The sequence below is a fragment of the Quercus robur genome, chromosome 3 (genome assembly GCF_932294415.1).
Source record: "Quercus robur chromosome 3, dhQueRobu3.1, whole genome shotgun sequence".
Taxonomy (NCBI): Eukaryota; Viridiplantae; Streptophyta; class Magnoliopsida; order Fagales; family Fagaceae; genus Quercus; species Quercus robur.
This window is the reverse complement of record NC_065536.1, coordinates 32,759,303-32,780,474: the sequence shown is the minus strand read 5'-3', so window position 1 is coordinate 32,780,474 and position 21,172 is coordinate 32,759,303. Positions and strand designations below refer to the sequence as shown.

At 35.2% G+C, this 21,172-nt stretch overlaps 1 protein-coding gene and 1 long non-coding RNA gene across 2 annotated transcripts in view; both read right to left on the bottom strand.

Annotated features, from left to right (window-relative positions):
• Nucleotides 1-21,172, bottom strand: part of LOC126717826 (uncharacterized) — a 39,808-nt gene that overhangs the window by 7,209 nt on the left and 11,427 nt on the right. The window lies entirely within an intron of this gene.
• LOC126717828 (uncharacterized) lies at nt 81-3,888 on the bottom strand. The gene is made up of 3 exons (XR_007652755.1): nt 3,816-3,888; nt 552-639; nt 81-417 (listed from the first exon to the last, which is right to left on the bottom strand). It is a non-coding gene; the product is annotated as an uncharacterized LOC126717828 (long non-coding RNA).

The window sequence follows — 21,172 nt, the reverse complement described above, 5'->3', positions numbered from 1 at the left end:
ATTGCAGTCAAACCAAGAAGACTAGAAGAAGATGAAAGGAGAAACAAAGAGGGAGATATACAAATATACAATACCATACAAATCACAAAGTCATCATCAGCTCTCATCCAACATGGATAAGACTATATCAAGAGAGTGGAAGGGGAACCAATACCAAATCCATCTCATTATCTCATCCCACCCTTCAAAATTCAAAATTCAAAAAAAAAAAAAAAAAAAAACACTGACTAATAATGGCAACTACTTCTATAGTTCCACGCTTTCCTAGTCCCATATCCTCAACTTCAACCTTAACCAGTACTCCAAAACCTCCACAGCTTCACTTCAAAGCCCATAATGGACCCAGTTTTTCTCAGCAAATAAGTCAGAACTCTCTCACTCTCAATCTCAGAAGAGAAGTCAAAACTGAGAATAATGCTCTGTATATCATTGAGATACAACAGAGGATTTGTATTCATTAAAACCTTCAAAAATTAACAATGGCTATTCAAGCTTACCCAGCAAAAACCCAACAACTAGAAACAGTGACTAGCTTGAGTTGATCTTCATACCTTAGTGATCACTACTAGATTGGGCTGATTGCGAGGTGATATAACTCAACATTTGCATCATCATATTGTCATAATGTGGCTTTTTGTTCTACAAAATGAACATATTCCATGATTAGCCACAACACCTTTTTTAACTCAACATTTGCATCATCATATTGTCATAATGTGGCTCTTTATTCTACAAAATGAACATATTCCATGATTAGCCATGACACCTTTTTCATACTATGCTTAAAGACAACATGGAGTAAGTGTGTAACAAGTAATGACAAATATAGTATGTCAAAAAATTTATTAAAAAAAATGTTAAAACTATGTAATATACAATGCAATGCATAAAATTATTGCATTCATTTACTTATGTACATTTTTTGAGAGTCTATAAGCAAAGCAGACACAGATGCGCACTTTCTGTCATGTGTTTCAAGTAAAGAACTATGACAATGTATAATGGCATAACATTCCATCAATTTCTGAGAGGACAGCTTAGGCTAATACTTAATGTCATCTCAATATGAAAGAGCAGTCATAGCATAAGTTTTACAGAAATACACAGATTAGCAAGTTTATCAAACAATCAGACAATAACTACATAACATTATAGAGGTTGAACTACTCTGTGGAAACCATTGAATTTTCCTGAGAAACAAAAACAAGTTGAGTAGTTTCAATTGAAGCTTTACGAAACTTAGCTTCTTGATCCACAGACAACAAAACCTGGGTCTCATGCTTACAATGTTTCAGCATATATTATTCATAAACATGCAAAATAAAAGAAATAACATTCTTTTAAATAAGTTCACCAGTTTGAAACATATTTCCATATACGATATATTATCTATTCATGATAAAAATCATAAAACATTATTATTGAAAATGAATTAAAAGAAAAAGGTAAAAACAATAATAGAGAATAAGGTTGAGTAAATCTTGTAAAAAAGCAGAGCAAGACAGCAGCTCTTTTTTCAATTAAATAGATAAAACTTCTGACAAACCCCATAAATCAAATAACAATAATTTTCCAATTCTGCCAAATCCTTTTGAGGGCGGATTGGTAAATGAATTCCTTTTCCTTTCATTAATCACACATCTAAACAATTTATTAACTGAAGGCTAACACTACACCTCAATCTCACTAGCCACTGCTGTAGCCACCAATAACTTGAAATGGCTACTGCTTTACACAAGGAGATTTTCAATACAACAAAGATGATTTGAGACTTATTATTAGTTCCAAAGTGATGTCTATGTACAACAATATCAAATATGATTAGAAAGCAATTGTCATGAAAGAAATACCCCCAATGATTTTAACAGATTCAAAATATAAAGGAAGGGTTCCACAATTAACATTAGCAAGAACTACCTACCAAAAAATATATATTATCAAGAACTACTTAACAGTCACAATTCATTTTACTAGTCATGAAAAACTTGGATAACATCATGGCAATTGAAAGAAAAAGTGATTTCAAAGTGAGGTAAAAAAGCAAGAAAAATTGAAAGAAAAAAGATGTGATATAAAAAGGTTCAAATATTAGAAGACAGCAATGCTAACAAAGGCAGGTAACATAGCTCAATCATCCATGGAATGACCAATTTGTACATCAAAAGGGAAGGTCTTTCAGCCAATTATTGAAAACTAATAATGACCTCAATCTAAATCATGTACTTCTGCTTTTCTTAAAAGATGAAACCTAGTTCTTTGTAAATGCCAAGTATCAAGGGAAGGAATACAATTTATAAAAACCTAGTTCTCATACTAGATCTTTGATTTCTCAGTTTAGACTCTGTTCTGGGCATTTTCATAAATGCAAAACTTTTGTCCAATTTTGCTAACAGAAATTCCTCAAAAACACCCAACTAAGCCCTAAATGAATCCCAATTTGAAACAACAAGAACCAATTCCATCAAAACTCATATTTCAAGTTCAAATTATATATAACAACTAATTATCATTGATCTATTAGCATTCCAACTCAGAACTGAAGGAAAACTGCTTCTTTGATTAAAATTTGAATATCAGTCTATGTTTTGGATAGTTAGGTTGGTTTCTCATGTGGAATTTTTTCAATTATTTTTTCCACAATTATTAAGCTGTGGAAATAGACTCACCCTCAAAACTTTTGCCAAACGAGTACAGGCAACCATTCATGACAAAATGACTAGTAGTTGAATGTAGATTATAAGTCACAATATTCACACTTAAGAGAATTATTCTATATCCGCAGTACCAATTACTTTACCCAAAAGTGTCAATGAATGAAATCAAAATCATACATTTTCAGAGAAACAAATCTCAAAAATCGGTGATGCAACATAATTCATGAGCTAAATATCACTTAATAAATAATAAATATTTTGGAGAAATAATGACGAATGGAAGTTTGGAGACAACAAACTGAAGCTAACTACAAATAAAAGCTGCAAAAACTAAAACAATACAATTGCAAATAATCGCTCTTATCTCTTAGATACATCACCATGGTACACTGGTACTCAAAAGTTATGTATCATCTTTCTGCCCAAAAATAACCTCTCTCTCTCTCTCTCCTGCTCTTTGTTCTTTTATGCATTATACTGTCTTTATTTGGTTAACTTCATAACACTAGCAATTATGCATTCACAGGAACTGAACCCAACACTCTTTAAACGTAGATTACTAAACTTGCACCAAGTGGATCCTGGACTCACAATGTCATTCTCTCATTGGCAATTACAGACATGACTCTGGCAACAAGTTTTGCCAAGTTGAGTCAAGTGAAAAACAATCCAAGACAGAAGCTTTACTATTAGCCAAATATAGATTACCAATCGTAATATCGTATAACTAGTGTTATATATTCACAATTTAATGTAGACTGATATCAATTACTCTGCCAAAAACAGGTCTATACAACATCCATAAAATCAAAAGTTTTTAGAAAGAAATGAATCTCAAGAGAAAGGTAATGCAACATGCTTCATGAGCTAAATGCCAATTTAATAATAAAACTATTGAGAAATAATGACCAAAAGATGGAAGAAACAAACTGAAGCCGGTTATTTTTTTTTTGGGGGGGGGGGGGGGGGGGGGTTGTGGGACACAAACTGAAGCTAAGTACTAATCAAAACACTGTGGCATTGCCTTGCATCTACTCTAATTCATTCATTGCAAAGGCACTGTGGCAGTGGTACGCAAATTATCAATGGGTTATAGCAATCAAACAACTAATAAATAATGCAATCAATTGTATCCCTGAATTTTCCATATAAAGAGCATACCTGTAACAGTGCAGCAATAGTATGAAAAGAATTCCACAACAATGGAGCTAAATCTTGAAATAATTCTCTCTTCTAAAATAGGAAAAAAAAAAAAAAATTAGGCACACTTGTATAAGTGCAGCAATAGAAACTTTAGAAGCCAATCTTAATGACACATTATTCTAACTTCATACATACCAAAACGTGGACTGGCTGTTGAATTTGGACACGGTTTTTGCTCTTTTACCCTTCTTTTGTTTTTCCAAACAGAGGACAACAACAACAAGAACAACCTTGCATTTAATCACAACAAATTCATGAAGGGGCGCTGGAAACACATCACAGACCTAGATCCATATTCCATGGTGCAATCCTGTCACAGAATTTTCAAATTATGAAATCTGCAAACGCAATGCTCCCAACCATGTGCAATAAAAACCAAACAAAAATATTTATAATCCTACTGGAGTCCATTCTTTTCAACCATAAAATATGAACTGATGCACTGGAAAAAAATAAACAAGAAATATAAGTAACCAGTGACTCTTTCATTCAACCACCCCAAGGCATTAGTCAAAACCATTTTTAAATTTGGTACTAACCAAGCTGGCTTAATACAGGCAGTGTATTGAGATGAAAAAGGACCATATAAGCACAACAATCAATGTCAATGATGTTGTAGTACCTCTTAAATTGGTTGAACTGATTACTCATATAAATATTGAATCCTAAAAAATAATTAAATTTTTACCATGTGGTCTGCTCAAAGTTTAAACAATAATATTAAACATAATTGAAGGATTCGAGCCTTCCCTTTCAACACAGACATGGAAGCTTTCAAGGGCAAATACACTCGCACAGTCACACACACTAGACACGGCAAGAATGAAAACTAAATTTGAATACACAAACACACTTGATAGAGAAAAAATGAAAATAAATTTGCTCACTTTTGTTGTTACGCAATGAACTATAAATAGTCCTATTTATCTGTTTCTCTTAAAATACGTTCAAAAAAAGGAAGAAGAGGTCAAAATTGAGTTTTGGATGGCACATACAAAAATAATCATAAATTGAGAGGTGCAATTAAGAGAATGTCAAAATCAATCAAGCCAAAGCAATTGGTTTCACTACAGAAGAAAGCCAAAGCAGTTCAACATGATACACACATACAATATGGCAAAATTGATTGAAAAAATCCATAACTAATACCCAAGTTCAAACACATACAATATAGCAAACATTGATTGAAAAAATGTATAACTAATATTAACTAAATTCCTAGTTGTTGAATGTGCAAATTATATTAGGAAATAAATCAAGGACTACAGAGTGTCTAAAAGCACATTTCCCACACAACTAATACTAGCAATCCCTTGGATTGAGCCTTGGAATCTCGTTGTGCCTGTGCTAAAAAAAAAAAAAAAAAAAAAAAAAACTCAATCAATATTTGTATGAAAACTGTAAAGGAAACAGAGAATATGATTTGAACTCGAATAATGAAATCGCAATAGGGAAATCAATGATGAGCTCAGTTTTCTGAGAAATGTGAAACGAAAATCATGGGAAAATCGATGAAAAAGTGTGGGTAAACCAAAAAACAAAAAAAGAGAGTGATATTGTGTTTGTTGGTTATGTTCTGTGCTATCTTTTTAAATTTTGTTGTGGGCTTTTTTCTAGGGCTAAAAATTTTGTCATATTTTATCAAGGGTTGTGGGCTGAAAAATGTAAACATTTTGGTACAAAACTGCCGGCTCTTTTTTTTTTCACATTTATTTCAAGGGTGTTTTAACTTATTTTGAGGGACCTAATAACCTTTGAAATAAAGTTTAGTAATATAGCGGATAGCCTACTTATAGACTGTATCTACAAATTTTAGCAAACTACTTATAGACTGTATCGACAAATTTTAGTAAATCCTCGATAAAAGAAGGATGAAATAACTAAAGTTTGTTGTAGTGTTCCTAATTGATTCCATTGATTATGACACTTCCTAATAGATTTCAATAAAGATTGCTTCTTTTAAACTAATAAAATAAGATGTTGAACATGAATAACCATGCATGTTTAACTGCTAATTACCTTTAATTCTTGGTTTTTCCTTATTCAGTATTATATCTTATATCAGGTGATGCCTAGTACCCCATTTGAAAGGAGAGCAATGATAGAGCATTTTAGAAGTCAAGCTTTCTATTAGCAAGATAAAGAGTTGCTGAAGATGCTTTTCTCTTTCCTCTTTGGTGCCTCCTGAGCTGAGGCATATGCTTAGCTGAAAAAACTTACAATAATTAAATTCAAAGCAAAAGGTAGTGCAAAGTTTAGGTTCCAGTTAGCTATTAGTAGAAGTAGACACCATAGGTTGGAAGTCTCAAAAAAAAAAAAAAAAAATTAGAAAAATAAATTGTGGTCAAAATGAGGGAATGAAAAATGCTCAGGTGAGCAGCCTTCAATTTATAATCGGTAGCAACAAATACTTCTTGGCTATTAAAGATAAGTTTTTCATTATTTATCTTTGTACTTCGAGGTTATTTTGGATTCTTTTTTGGGCATTTGAATTTCCCTAACTTCTGCCTAAAATTTTGCCCATATCACTGTGACTTACAAACTTCAATGACCCTTTTTCTGATAACACGCAGACCTCAATGGCTTAATCCCTAGCTTAAGCATTCTTTCCATCAATTGTGATTTAAAAAATTTTAAGACTTATTTCTACTAATCAATTTTTCCTTCATAATATAAACATATTTCATATTTTGTACTGCAAATACGTTACTGTTTACATGATTGAATGTGGAAATTTAAAAATAAAATTATATGTTGGAACTAGCCTTGAAAATTTTAAAATAAAATTAATGGTTCCATTGGATAAACTTCATCAATAGATAAAAATTGTTGTCTAACACACTATTCAAGTCATTTAAACTAAAGATTGAAATCCAAATCCTTATCTTTAAATTTTTTCATCCAATATAATCATTAATGACATTGCCATGGGAGGCAGTGCAGAACAAATATAACAAATACATTCGAAATTGAAATCCATTAATTAAGAATGAGAAAATTGGATTTTGCAATATGGGCAAATGCACATAACTGATTTCTGAAAACAAAACAGTTGGTACATATGGAATCAAAATACCTTGGTTCAAGAAACACGCAAATTGAGTGTCCTTGTGCATGGCAGAGATAATGTAGGGGGTGCTTGGTTTGTGTTTTCAAACAACTTTCAGTTTTTAAACACATGTACCAAGCGGACCGTAGTAACTCAAATTCGCCTTTGTCCATAGATGGTGGTATAAAGAGGACACACTGGACAAGGAAAAGAACAGCATAACAAATCTGAAAAGAACAGTTATCAATGGTCTCAAGATAGATGACGACGTGCAACTCTGGTCTTTCCGTGTGGACAAAGAAGCTTGCGATGATGCTTCTTCTTCATATACGAACAAAGGACGGCTTTGTTTTGCGCTTGTGTTGGTTGAGAAAGCAAAGGATGAACAGTCAATGTCATGAAGCTTTAGCGTTCAAAGTTTGAAGTGGTTTTTCTCTAGATTTTTGTTAAGTAATTGTGCTTCTCAAGTTTGTTTGATCCATCTTCTAGGGTGGTGTTTATGAAAAGGTTGTGTCTGTCAGATATGGTGGCTCATAAATTGTGACCATTAATTAAAACTGTCTTCTTTTATTTTATTTTTCCTGAATATAAATCCGTTTTCTTTAAGTTGTCACTATGGGTATGCTTATATAGCATCATATGCATGTTACAATTTTTGTCTGATGAGCAGCAAATATGTTAATCCTTTAATTCTAAGGCTCCTTTAAGTTCTTTCTATTTAGGATTGAGGCTTGCTTCTTCCTACTCCAGCAATGTAGCAAATCTTTTGACTGACTTGATTTTTTTTTTTCTCCTTTTGGCCAAGGATTCAATCAAATATGACAAAGTCAACTTGTTTTATCAGTTTATCTATTGTTGTACCAACGATATTATGGGTTTAGGGATTTTTTTTTTTTCGATTCTATAAATTCAATTTTTATTTCAAGGTTGTAATTCAATTCTTTTAGTGGAAAATTGAGTAAGACTTGTTAACATTTTACTCAAACGGGTTTGAAATTTGTAGAGAGAGAACAAAAGCTATTTTGCAGGATTTTCTATATACAGACTGTAGCATGATAATTTGTAGGAATTATTTTTCTTTTCTTTTTGGTTTCACATTAAAAAGATGAATAATCAAAGTATGGGTAAGTCTAATATCTATAATAACACTAAGTGAGTCTATTTGAAAAAAGCGTATATTGTTATATTGAAATACCTAAAAGCAAATGGCTTCTCTAAGAAGTTATTATATTCTTAGAATTTTTTCCAACATTTATTTTCCTTGATACAAACAGCATGAAAATGTATACAACTAATTTTGAATTTTATGTAGTCATTCGTATTAGTTAACCTATCATTGTTTGTCCTAATATTATATATGAAATCCTATCAAAAAAAAATATATATATATTATATATGAAATTTTAATAAGGTATCTTAACCATGTATATTACTTCAGTTTAATTCTAGAAAATAAAATAGAGTTCAATGTTAATTTGATCCTCATTTTTGTTCACAGCTGAACCCTTTGGCACTTCAATCAAAATTGATCAATTGGTTTTGATCCCTTCTGTCCATTCTTAGTGAAGAACAAAAAAAATTTAAGGGGTTTTAGTAGTTTTTACTCAAAAACATGTTTATAAAACTAGCTTTTAAGGCTTGGAAGATTTAATGAAATTTTGAAATTTACTTTTGAAAACAAACTCCAATTTGAAATCAATTTTCCTTTTAAAAATTAGATTTGAAAAACTATTTGGAAAGTTGCCTTTGAATCAAGCCTAAAGATTGATGGGATTTGCAATACTAGCTAAAGAGCTAGCATGCAAAGCCGTATTCAAATAAGAAAAAATTCATATAAACTCAAGCTTGTACATGTAGATTATTAACCAAACTTTGAACCCAAAATCTTTGTAATCAATATTAAGACTCTAGCAATTCCATTTACTATATATACATCATGCATGGATATCAAATTTACTTCAATTCAACTCTAACCATACATGTATAAATTCAAGCTCATGAAAATAGCTACATGTAAAAGGAATTAAATGATTTATTCATAACTATACCCATCCAAAAATACAAATCATCTGTACCACCTTTTGTGTTCCATTTTATACTCAGTGAAGGCTCCAAGAATTTTTTTCAAAAGGTCATTAAGAAACTAAAATCAAACAAAATTCAATAAAAATAGAACTTTAGTAAATTTTGGAAAATCAATACAAAATAGTTCCTTATTAGTTTTTATTATCTATTGTGGTTTGGTACAACCATTTTATTTTGCTATGTTTGTATAACATTTTTATTTTTATGCAGTTATTCTTATCTATTTGTCATTGTTTTTATAAAAATATTTTAAACTAAATAAATAAACTTAGCTCACTGGTATTGTATTAATTATTGACCGACACAATCACATTCATCCATACATAAATAATACATTAAATGTTTACTTAACCAATCAAATACTTTTTTTTTTTTTTTTTTTTGTGGAGAATCAACCAATCAAATACTTGAACAATCACCAACTTTACTTTTTTTTTTTCCTTGAAACACTAACTTTATAACAGAATGTTATTATAACATGATAACAATACACACATGTAAAAAATCATCTATATTTCCTAATTATTAAATTATATAAATTTTTACTATATTTATACTTTACACGCACACATCACAATTAATACAAATAACATCATAAAAAAATGCATACAATCAGTATTAAACTGTCAGACACACACTCACACACATGTAATATAAATTTATAATAAAAAAAATGACACTCAGCTCAAAAACACTCACTCTTTACTTTTAGAATCAAAAATATTGAGATAGATAGAAAGAAAAGAGAGATAAGATGAGAGAGAGAGAGAGAGAGAGAGAGAGAGAGAGAGGTCTGTGTTGTTGTTTGGTTTTAGGCTATGCTGAAATATGATTAAGTTGTGCAAAAATATTTTTAAGGGTAAATTAAACTAGTAAAAATATATATATATATATATATATATTTCAAAATTGTGGTATATCATGTTGAGTTCCCCTGTTTATACTTCAAAATTATGGTATATCTGAAGTTCTTTTAATTTTTTTTTTTTTTTCATTTTAAACTTTAGTAAAAAAAAAAAACACACATGGAAAGTTGTGATTGATGGAGTATAAAGTAAAACATAAAAATTAGTAGAGAGGATTTACATTCTCTATCCAAGCATATTATTCAAAAACTTAAAATAACAAAAACAAATCATAAAACATAAGATAAATAAATAGAAATGAAACATGGAGTTGAGTTTAACTCCTCTCAAGATTTTAATTTTTAAAGTCATTTTTGCTAAGCTTCATATTAGCTCAAGACTCTTTGGTAAGGAAGATGGAGGAATTGATTGATGTGTAAGAACGTGAGCATAAAGCTTGAAATGGTTTGGGGGAGGGTGGGGTAGACGTGGCAAACTGGGTGGATCATGGTTCAGGACAAGTCAATCAGGTTTTTTTAGTCGAAAACGGGTTTGGGTAATAAAAAAAGGTCATTTAAGCGGGTTAGAAACATGTTGAGTCAATCAAATTGCAGGTGTATTTTTTCACATGAATTTTTCTTTTCTTTTTTATAATGTATTTGCCATTTGGTAAGTCATGCAGGAAATTACTTGGTGTAAAATGCATTACTTTGAATTCACCACTCATATCAAGAATGAGTCCAGCTCAACAAATTAATACTTATTCAATAATCATAAAACTATACAAATCCCAACATTGCTAACCAAAACAAATGGCACAAACACAAAGGGGTCTAGTCTACCCTTTGAAAATCTAATTAAAATAAACACACAAGTTTCATTTCTACACAATATCAACTTCCCAAAACATATAACAAAATTACAAATGCCCTATTGAATAGCTAATTTGAAAAGGAATAAAAACATATAAGAAATTAACAATCTTGAAAACTAATTTCATAATATAATATCAATTGTAGTTAGCACTTTATTTCAATTTGAGAATATAGATCAAAGTTTGATTGTTTACTTATTTATACGTAGTTTCTTTTATGAATATCATATCATTGTTAAAAAAAACACATACTCCAGGCCTAAGCATCCATAATTTATGTAAATTTCATTGATATATGTGTGGGTTCTTTTTTTTGTAAAACAACACACAGGCCTAAGTAAAGAACCAAGGATCCTGGGCCTGATGCTTTATGCTTTAAGAGACTGGGCTTGGTTTACCGCAGTTAAATTGGGCTGATTTCGAACAAAGTGGTGCACAAAGCACGGATTCTACAAAACATACATACTAACATACAGAAAACATATACACATTGAACAACAAGGAACAGTAAAGAAAATGATATAAAAGGAAGAAAGGTAAATAAAACGTTAGGGATCCTTAGAATAATATGGAATGTTTCATTATTTTCTTAAGTTTGTAATACATCACGCTCACTAGGATGTGTCACAAGGTCCAAGTAAGTTAAAAAATCAGAGACTTAAATGGCTCTTCAAGCCTCTAAAACTTGCGAAATTTGAATCCCTTTGAATCCAAATGTATTCTTTAGTGGCTATTTGAGGATCCTGAATGGTGTTTTCCCTCTCTTTTCTCTTTTCGAATTCTAACAGAGTTTTCTCAAGGATCTTTTTCCTCTAATCCACTATTGCTCTATGCCCTTCATTGTTGGCTGCTCCTCCTTTTATAGTGTCATCCTAGGGTTTCTAGGGTACCATTGATTCTCTCTATTTGCTCCCCCTAGGTATCAGAACCAATGTTATGATAGTAACATTGGTGGCTGGTCCCTTCCTCATTCTTCACTATTTCCCTCTTTTGAGGTTCCCTCCTCAAAAGTCCCTAGCTGACTTTCCCATTCTAGGGGGTCCTAGAGGGCTGACCTTTGCTCTTTCTTTTTCCAAGGCTTCTAGATTCCACCTTTTTAGACCCACCTTTTAGCTGCTTTCCCTTTTATTATTTTTCCCAAATGGGCTGATTCCTTTCTATCAGGCTAAAAGATCCCCAGCCACCTTTCTTCATGGTCTATCTTCCTGGGTTCCTCGAGATACAAGACCCTTATTCATGAGTTGTTGGTTCCCAAGTCTTCTGATCATTTTCTGCATCATTGGGTGGCTGATAGGACATATCTGCCTTCGTTCTTCGTGCTCTTGGTCATGCCCCCTTGAACTGTCTCAATCCCAACCTGGCCTTGCTGCACATCCCGAGGATCCTAGGCTCTTGAGAATCCCCAGGTATCATGGTTCAATTTTCTCCCTAGGCTCCTCAGCGATTTTCTTACCTTTGAGGGCTAGGCTGGACTTCTTCTTTCCTTTGTTTCGTGAGATCCAAAGCTTGCCCATTCATGGGCTTGGGTCCCTTCCTATGGGCTTTTAATGGATTTGGGCCTTCCCTTTTTTATTAAAAGCCTACATGTTTTCTAGATTTCAATCCTTTGTAATGTTTTGGGCTTTGACACAACATTGTGATATTTTGGATATCAACAATATATTTCGTCTTCTCTTTTTTCACACTTATAAATACTTTTCTCATACATTTCTATAATAGATAATTTTCTCATACATGTCTATAATTTACAAGAAATCCAAGTGCAATTCATTGATCCCATGCTTTAGATTGGCCATATTGTTTTGATTCAATGGGACATGCCTAAGGATACGGGCAACGGGACATGCCTAAGGATGTAGTGCAACTCTGGTCTTTCCGTGTGGACAAAGAAGCTTGTGATGATGCTGCTTCTTCTAATACAAACAAAGGACGGCTCTGTTTTGCGCTTGTGTTGGTTGAGAAAGCAAAGGATGAACAATCAATCTCATGAATCTTTAGTGCTCAAATTTTGCAATGGTTTTTATCTAGATTTTTATTTAAGTAGTGTTTTTCCAGTTTGTTTGAGACTTCTATTAGGCCCGTGACCATTAAAACTATGGCTTCTTTTATTTTTTTTCCTGAATATAAATCTATGTCTTCTTTAAGTTGTCACTATGGGTATGCTTATAGAGAGCATCATATGCATGTAAGAATTTTGATTGATAAGCAGTAAATAATTAAATATGTTAGTCCTTAAATTCTAAGGCTCCTTTAAGTTCTTTCTATATGGTTATGAAGGCCTAAGTATTTAGGCCTGCTTCTCCTGACTCTAGCAAAGTAGCAAATTTTTTAACCGACTTGATTTTTTTTATTTTTCGCCTTTTGGCCAAGGACTCAATCAAATATGACAAAATCAACTTGATTTTATCTATTGTTGTACCAACCATGGTATGAATTTAGGGAATTTAGTTGTAATTGAGATTCTGTAAATTCAATTTTTATTTCAAGATTGTAATTCAATTCTGGCAAATTGAGTAAAAGCTCGTTAACATTTTAATTAGTCAAATTGGTTTGAAATATGTAGAGAGAGAGAACAAAAACTATTTTGCTGAATTTTCTATATACAGGCAATAGCATGATAATTTGAAGGAATTATTTTCTTCTCTTTTCAAATTACATATTAAAAAGATGAATAATCAAAGTAAGGTTAAGTATCAATACTCTTTGTTATGGAAGATGGAGGAGGTAATTGTTGAGTATGAAGCTGAGCATAGAGCACAAAATGGAAGCTTGAAAAGGTGGGGGTGAGGGGGACGAGTTTCAATAGCTTGAAAATGTGGGACTTTTCAAATGAAAGGGAATTAAAAATGTGAAGTCTAAAGCGAGCCAATGGCTTGAAATGTAGGGGAGTTTCAATAGTAAAAAAAAACTATTAGTAAAAGTGATGATGCCGAAAAATCGTCAGTGGGCTACACGGCACTCACGTGCTCGAAACAACGCCTGCATAACACAAAAAGAGAAGACCTCGCAGAGAGCACCGGTGTGGTGCCGGCCAAATACCCTCCGAAGGTCAAGTTAGAACTTTTCACAACTCTAAAGTGTTAGAGAGGGTAAATTATGCATACCTTGGTTGGTGAGGGTATTGGGGTTTTTATAGTGGTAGAGGGTTGACCTCTCCTTATTGGATTAGAAGTCTTTTCCTTATAGGAGTCTCTTTAGACGTATTTTGCGAGATCATTTCCTTGTAGGAGTCTTTTTATTTAACACCAAGCGTGGGGCGTAAGATATTTCTTCATATATGCAAACGTGGAGACCAAGCAAGGCCACGTCAGGGTCCTCAGCTTCGCCTACTCCCTCGTCGGGGTCGTCACTTCGCCTACTCCCTCGTCGAGGTCGTCAGCCTCGTTAGGGTCGTTAGCTTCGCCTACACCCTTATTAGGGTCGTCAGCTTCGCCTACTCCCTTTTTAGGGTCGTCAGCCTCGTCAGGGTCGTCAGTTTCGCCTACCCCCTCGTCGGGGTCGTCAGCTTCGCCTACTCTCTCGTCGAGGTCGTCAGCTTCGTTAGGGTCGTCAGCTTCGCCTACTCCCTTGTCAAGGTCGTCAGCCTCATTAAGGTCATCAGCTTCGCTTTCGTCGAGGTCGTCAGCTTTGCCTACTCCTTCGTCGGGGTCATCAGCCTCATTAGGGTCATCAGCTTCACCTACTCCCTTGTCAGGGTTGTCAGGGTCATTAGCTTCACCTACCCCCTCGTCGGGGTCGTCAGCTTTGCCTACTCCCTTCAGCTTAGTAGTGTCAGCTTTCCATTTATGACAAGTTAACCCCGTCTTCCTAAAGCTGTAGACGTCCTAAAGCTGTTCTACTGCCATTTATGACAAGTGAGGCCGACGGGTCTATTTTGAACGTCGCTTCATGATACTATATTCATGAATATTTACATTCACAATTTTACCCTTATCAAAAAGTGAGATAACAAACTATAAAAGAGTGAAATTAAGGGTCTGTTTGAGATTTATTTTGCTAAAACTAAAATTTTTTTATTGAAAGTACTTAGATAAAATTAAAATTTAGGTGAAATAGTACAGTGTGACCCATGAATAGTACCAAAAAGTACAGTGGGACATGAATAGTAGCAAAAATAAGCTGAATAGTAAAATAAGCTGAATTGTAAAATAAGCTGAATTTTTAATTTGGAGCCAAATGCACATTAAGGGTGTTTTTGGATACCACTTATTTTGTTGAAATTGAAAATTTATTGCTAAAAGTACTGTAGATAAAAATAAAAGTTAGTTGAAATAGTACAATGAAGCCCATAAATAGTACCAAAAAGTGCAATGGGTCCATGAATAGTAGCAAAAATAAGCTAAATAGTAAAATAATTTTAATTTTCTATCTCAATCCAAACACACACTAAGTACTAAAAGTTGAAGCTACGAGCTCATAACGAGTACAGTTAGGGGGGCCAATTTTGAGAAAAGGGATTGGATCTCAATTTTTACTTACTTTAAACAATTTAAAAATAAAAATAAAAAATAAAAAAGCGGGGGTAGGGGCACTAATAAACACAATTTCTCCCCAGGAAGAGGCTTAGGAAATTTGTATTTTCCCTTTATTCCTGTATTTCAAAGCATTTAAACTCATATTTACCCCTTATGACGTTAGGATAAAAGTTCAAGTTAGGGAAAAAAAATGAAAAATGAAAAATGAAAAAAAAAAAAAAAAAAAAAGGACAACAACAAAGTTGAAAGTTCAAAAACATAGGTCCAAGCAAAAGTGTTTATTGGTATTTTAGAGTGCCGATCAGGACACTCAGAATGCTGATTGGCACTTCCACTCTGGGTTAAAGTGTCGATTAGGGCTTTAACTCAGGATCCAATTTTCCTCTACTTTGAATCTAGTTTATTTTTAGCCGGATTTTTTCTGATTAGTTTGGAGATGATTACTAGGTTTAAACCACTTTTTAACCAATTTTATGTTAGATTATCCCAAAGATAGAATTTTAATTAATCATCATTTATATGATATAATTAATTAATGAGTGTTGAGGCTCATTTTTGACAAAGCCTAGTAAGAGAAAAGACCCAGCAACACGGGCAGACCAAAGTTAGCAAGTAAGAAAAAGCCATTGAACCCAAGTGGCAAGAATGAATGGTTCACGGGCTCATAAAGTGGGTCCCGAGGAAGCAAATAGGCTTGAATGGGCCCGGAAAGAGAGAAGAAACAAACCCATGGGCAGTATGTAGAAAAGCAAGAATGGGCCACAATAGGCCCAAAGTAATGCAAGTAAAGAAAGTAAGGGGCTAATGGAAGACCCATCAGTGCCAAGGATGAGGTATAAAGTAATTGGGCCAGGGAAGCCCAAGAGAGTTAGTAAAGGCCCATAGGAAAGCAGGATTGGAAAAGGGTTGAGGAAGCCCAAGGAAAGCAAATGGGCCAAGGATGCCCAAGAGGGAAATGGGACACAGGAGCCCGCAAACAATGTAAGAAAAGGCCCAGTGAACACACTGAGTCACTGGGAGGGAAATAAACGGCAAGCCCAAAAGAGGTCCAGTAGGATTGAGTCAAACAACATTACAGCAGGAATAACAGAGTGGTATGACAGGAAAATACTAACAAGGCCACGAAGTGAACACAGAATAAGCCGGGGGAAGGAAGGCCCATGATCCAACAAGGCCCAATCCCCAAAAGAAGCAAGTCATAAAGAATGGTAGATCGGAAAACAACCCACGCCATAAGAAGCCAAAAGTGTACAGCAGAACGTACAGAACAATCTCCAAAACACGAAAAATGAATGAATGGCGGGTGAAGAAGGTGAAGCACGCACGAGACCCAAGCACCACCAGCCTGTACCCAGTCAATATAGGAAGTGGTGGGTCATGGGTCAGAGGGCATGGTCTGGCGGTGGGGAGAGGGAAAAAACCTATTCTGGGATTCTTGCTCAAGCTTTTTTGGGGAAAATGTCCTACTGGGATGACATGCCACCCAAAAGAAACAAGGATGAGTTGGATCCACCAGGTGTATGTCATAAGGGATAGAGAGAGAGAGCACACACACTGTAACAGGTAGAAAAAGCCACAGCAAGCAAACAAACAAAATAGCATTCTTTGTCTGGCAGAGGGGAGCGACATAGCTAGCACAGGTAAGTGGTCGTGGCTAAACCACTAACGACCAGTAAGTGGTCGGTAAGGACATCTATACCAGACAAAGGTAGTTAAGGGCTAAAACAGTAAATACCAGTCACAGCAGGCTCTATATAAAGGACCCCTTACTGTGCACTGAGAAGGGGGATTCAAAAAATCACAGTAATAGGAATTTCTAGAGAAAAAATATAACCCAGAAGTAAGCATTGAGGAAAAAAAAAAAAAACTAAGAAGTAGGAAGGAGAGGAAAAGAAAAACAAAGAGTTTAGAATGACAGGTATGCACCAATAGGTTGATTTCCTTTCTCCCTCAATAGCCTTGCTCTCTATACAAGGCAAAAGATCTGTATTTGGGCATGGACCATTTAGGCATGTTCTCTCAAAGCAATTAATTTCTTCTCTGAGATTACTCGCATTGAGGGAATGGTTTTTCCCTTCTTGGTTTCAACACCGTGTATTACTTGGCGTGGAAACTAACGCTTTGATTTTGCTAACTCTTTTTATCCTTCACTTAGCTTATTCTGTGTACAAAGAGCCTTTTGTTGCTCACTTTTATTTATTGTGGCTAAAAGTAGTGATTGTGTCTCTTATATCATCTTTATTATATCTACCTGTCATAACTTACTCACAGTGGTTCTGCCTACCATGGGTCTATAATTAAACTCTGGTGAACAAGGCATAGTTTGTGCGCAAGCTGGATCAAAGTGAGTTACAATTGGACCGGTTTCGACTCCCTTACTCAGAACATTTAGGCCAAATATCGCAGGAGGCAGCCCAGTCCAACATTGCAAAAAATGCCCACTACAATGAGTAAAATATTATTTTGGTTCTTAAATTTTTCCAAAAATTTGTTTTTGTACTTAAACTTTAGATTTTTTTTTTCAATAGTTTAGAGAAAAAAATAGGCGAAAAACACATTTTGGTCCCTACATTTTCAGCCGATTCTCGTTTTAGTCCCTAAGTTTTTTTTTTACCGCTTTTAGTCCCTCTCCAGAAAAACGGTTCCATTTTGGTCCCTACCGTTACATCATAAACGGATATTACTGATGTGGCAAACGACATTGATAATCAATAATAAAATAATGGGTTTACAGTAACCTGACTGCTACTGTTAGTTATTCCCGCCCTTAGTAGTCACGTGCCACTCACGTGACGGTCCCTAACCCAAGCAAAACCCCAAATCACCCAATTAGACCTAACCCGTTGCTGAAAATCCCTAATCTCTTACCTTATTCGTTGCTCATCACAAGACCGATCAAAAAACCCACAAATCGGCAAGCACAAAAATCCCACAAATCGGCAAGCTTCAGTGTGTTTGTGCTGAGCAGATTGCGAAGGTTGTATTTCTCTCCAACTCTCTCTCTCTCTCGTTATGTTATGAATGCCATTTTAAGTGCTGGGTAATCGTTCTGGGTTTAAATCTCAGTTGTTGGGTTTTGAGAATTTGGGAATTTTGAGATGTTGTGTTTTGTTATTGCTCTGGAATTTCAATCTATCTCTGTTTCTCTCTCGTTGTGTCTCACTCTCACTCTCTCTCTTCCTCTCTCCCTTTATAGCTTTTGTAGTGGACATTATACTGACCGTGATAGTGGAATATTGTTGGGATTTGCATTGTTTGGCTGTTGTGTGTTGCTTTTGTTATTTGCGGCTATGTTTGTTTTACTTTTTGTTTTGCTTTTGTTTTTCAGGGATCACAATACTGACTGTATTTTTGTTGGCAATTGCATTGTTTGTCTGTAGTATGTGTCACTATTGTTTATCAGGGACCACTATATTGACCTTTGATAAACCATGGAATCTTTGTGTTGGTATTTGCATTGTTGTCTGTATTGTGTCTTGCTTTTCAAGAAGTGGCTGGGTCCATGTGATCCCTTTGTCGGTATTATATGCTTTTTTATTTGTTTATTAGCCTAACAAAGTATTATTAATATATGTTTTCATTTTCATTCTGTTTTCTTCCCGTGACTTGCATGCAGGATGAATGAGCTTTTTACTCTGCATGTCCACCATGGTGGCCATTTCATGTGGAACCCTCAAGTGTATGTGGGAGGGACAGTTGATATAGTGGATAATTGTGACCCAGATAGGTGGTCAAAAGTAGAGATTGAGAGTATATGTAGGGATTTTGGCTACTCTGAAGTAGATAAGCTATGGTATAAAATGCCTGGTGTGAACCCAGAGCGGTCAAATTTCCATCAGGTGGTTGATGATGATGCTGCTATGTTCATGACTGACTTGGTGAAGGGATATGGGGAGATTCATGTCTTTGTGGAGCATCCAGTGCATGAACCAGTTGAGTTACCAATGGAGGATTTTGATCCCTTAACTGCTGGAGTACCTGGTAGTGAAGTAGAAGGTGTAGGTGTAGGTGTAGGTGAGTATGATAATGAAGAGTACATACCTGATTTTTCACAATTTGGAGGCCATGATCATGCTGAATTTGTTAATGTTGACCATGGTGAGACACATGAGGTAGATGATGAGCAAGTTTGTGCTAGGAGGGCTGGCAAAGCGCCAATTGTTGATGACCAAGTTGAGGAGAGTAGTGAGGGTAGTGAGGGCATTGAGGGTAGTGAGGGCAATGAGGGCAGTGAGGGTAGTGAGGATGAGAGGAGTAACTTAGAAGAAGAGCCAGAAGTGCAACCAATGAATATTGGTGAAGATAGTCCTGATAGTTAGGACAATTAAGCTGAAGATGCTGAGGTTGAAGCAGGACAAATGGGTGGTGGTGTCATGAATTCTGACTATGAGAGTGAGGAGTTGCTTAGCCTTGATGAATCATCATCAAGTAGTGAGGGTGGTGATGATTCAAGTGATGATGACATCCCTGTTGCTGAGGTTGACAATTCTATTAGGAGCAGCAAATACCCAATCTTTAGGCCAGTAGCCAAAGCTGAGAACCTTAGGTTTGAAAAGGATATGTTGTTCATCTCAGCTAAACAATTTAAAGATGCTATAACTGATTATGCAATCCATGGTGGGTGGGGTATAAAATTTGTGAAAAATGACTTGGTGAGAGTGAGACCCCGATGCCAGCCAGGGTGCAAGTTTGTTGCCTACCTTGCAAAGGTGCCAAGGGAGAAGAGTTTTAGATTGAAAACACTGAACATGGAACACACATGCAGCAGAAGCTATAGAAATCCAAGGTGCACAGCATCATACATTGGGAAGAAGTTAGTGAAGAGGGTTAGGAAACAGCTTGGCATAAAGCTTAAGGATATTCAGGATGCTGTGCATGAGAAGTATGTGGTTGACATAAGTGCAGGCAAGGCAAGTAGGGCTAGAAAGAAAGCTCAAGATGCTGTTGATGGGACCCACACTGCACAGTTCAACCAACTATGGGAGTACTGTGATGAGTTGAGAAGGTGCAGTCCTGGGAGCACAATATTGATGAAGGTGCATACTTATGATGATGGTGATTTGGCAGCTGAGCATGGATTGGCAACCGGGCTGCCATATTTTGAAAGGATTTATATCTGCCTTGAAGGTTGCAAGAAGGGGTTCTTGGCAGGGTGCAGGCCAATCATTGGTCTAGATGCATGCCATCTGAAGACCAAGACTGGTAGGCAGCTGATGTGTGCTGTTGGCAGAGATCCCAATGATGAATACTTCACATTCGCTTATGCAGTAGTAGAGGCTGAAACAAAGGACACTTGGACCTGGTTTCTTAATTTATTGCTTGCTGACATAGGAGATGACAAGATATGGGTGTTCATATCTGACCAGCAGAAGGTATGATGGTAGCTTTATTGTTTGTTGAATTAATTGTAGTTAATGGTAGCTTCATTGCTTGCTGAATTAAATGATTGTGCTTTGCAGGGGTTGGTGAACACCTTTGTTGACAATTGGCCACAGTACGAGCACAAGATCTGCTGTAGACATTTATACCAAAATTTGAGGAAAAATCATCCTGGTGTCCTTATTAGAGACCTTTTTTGGAAAGCAGCCAAGGCTACCTATCGGCAAGCATTTGAGAGGGCAATGAATGAGCTAAAGGAGGTGGATGAAGATGCATTCAAGTGGCTGCAATCTCAGTCACCAACTATCTGGGCTAGGCACATGTTCAAAAGTGATGGCCAAAGTGACACAGTCTTGAACAACATGTGTGAAAGCTTCAACAGCACGATAGTTAAGTTCAGGAGCAAACCTATAATCACCATGGTATGCATAATTCTCCCTTTCATGTGCATTATGATCCATAGACCTATGTAATTCATGAATGATTAATTATCCATTTCTCTCTATGTGCTTGCAGCTTGAGTGTATTAGGCTATATCTGATGACTAGATTTCAAGCAAACAAAGAAATGATTCTGAAGGTGGAATCTGAGTTGTGTCCTAAGATAAG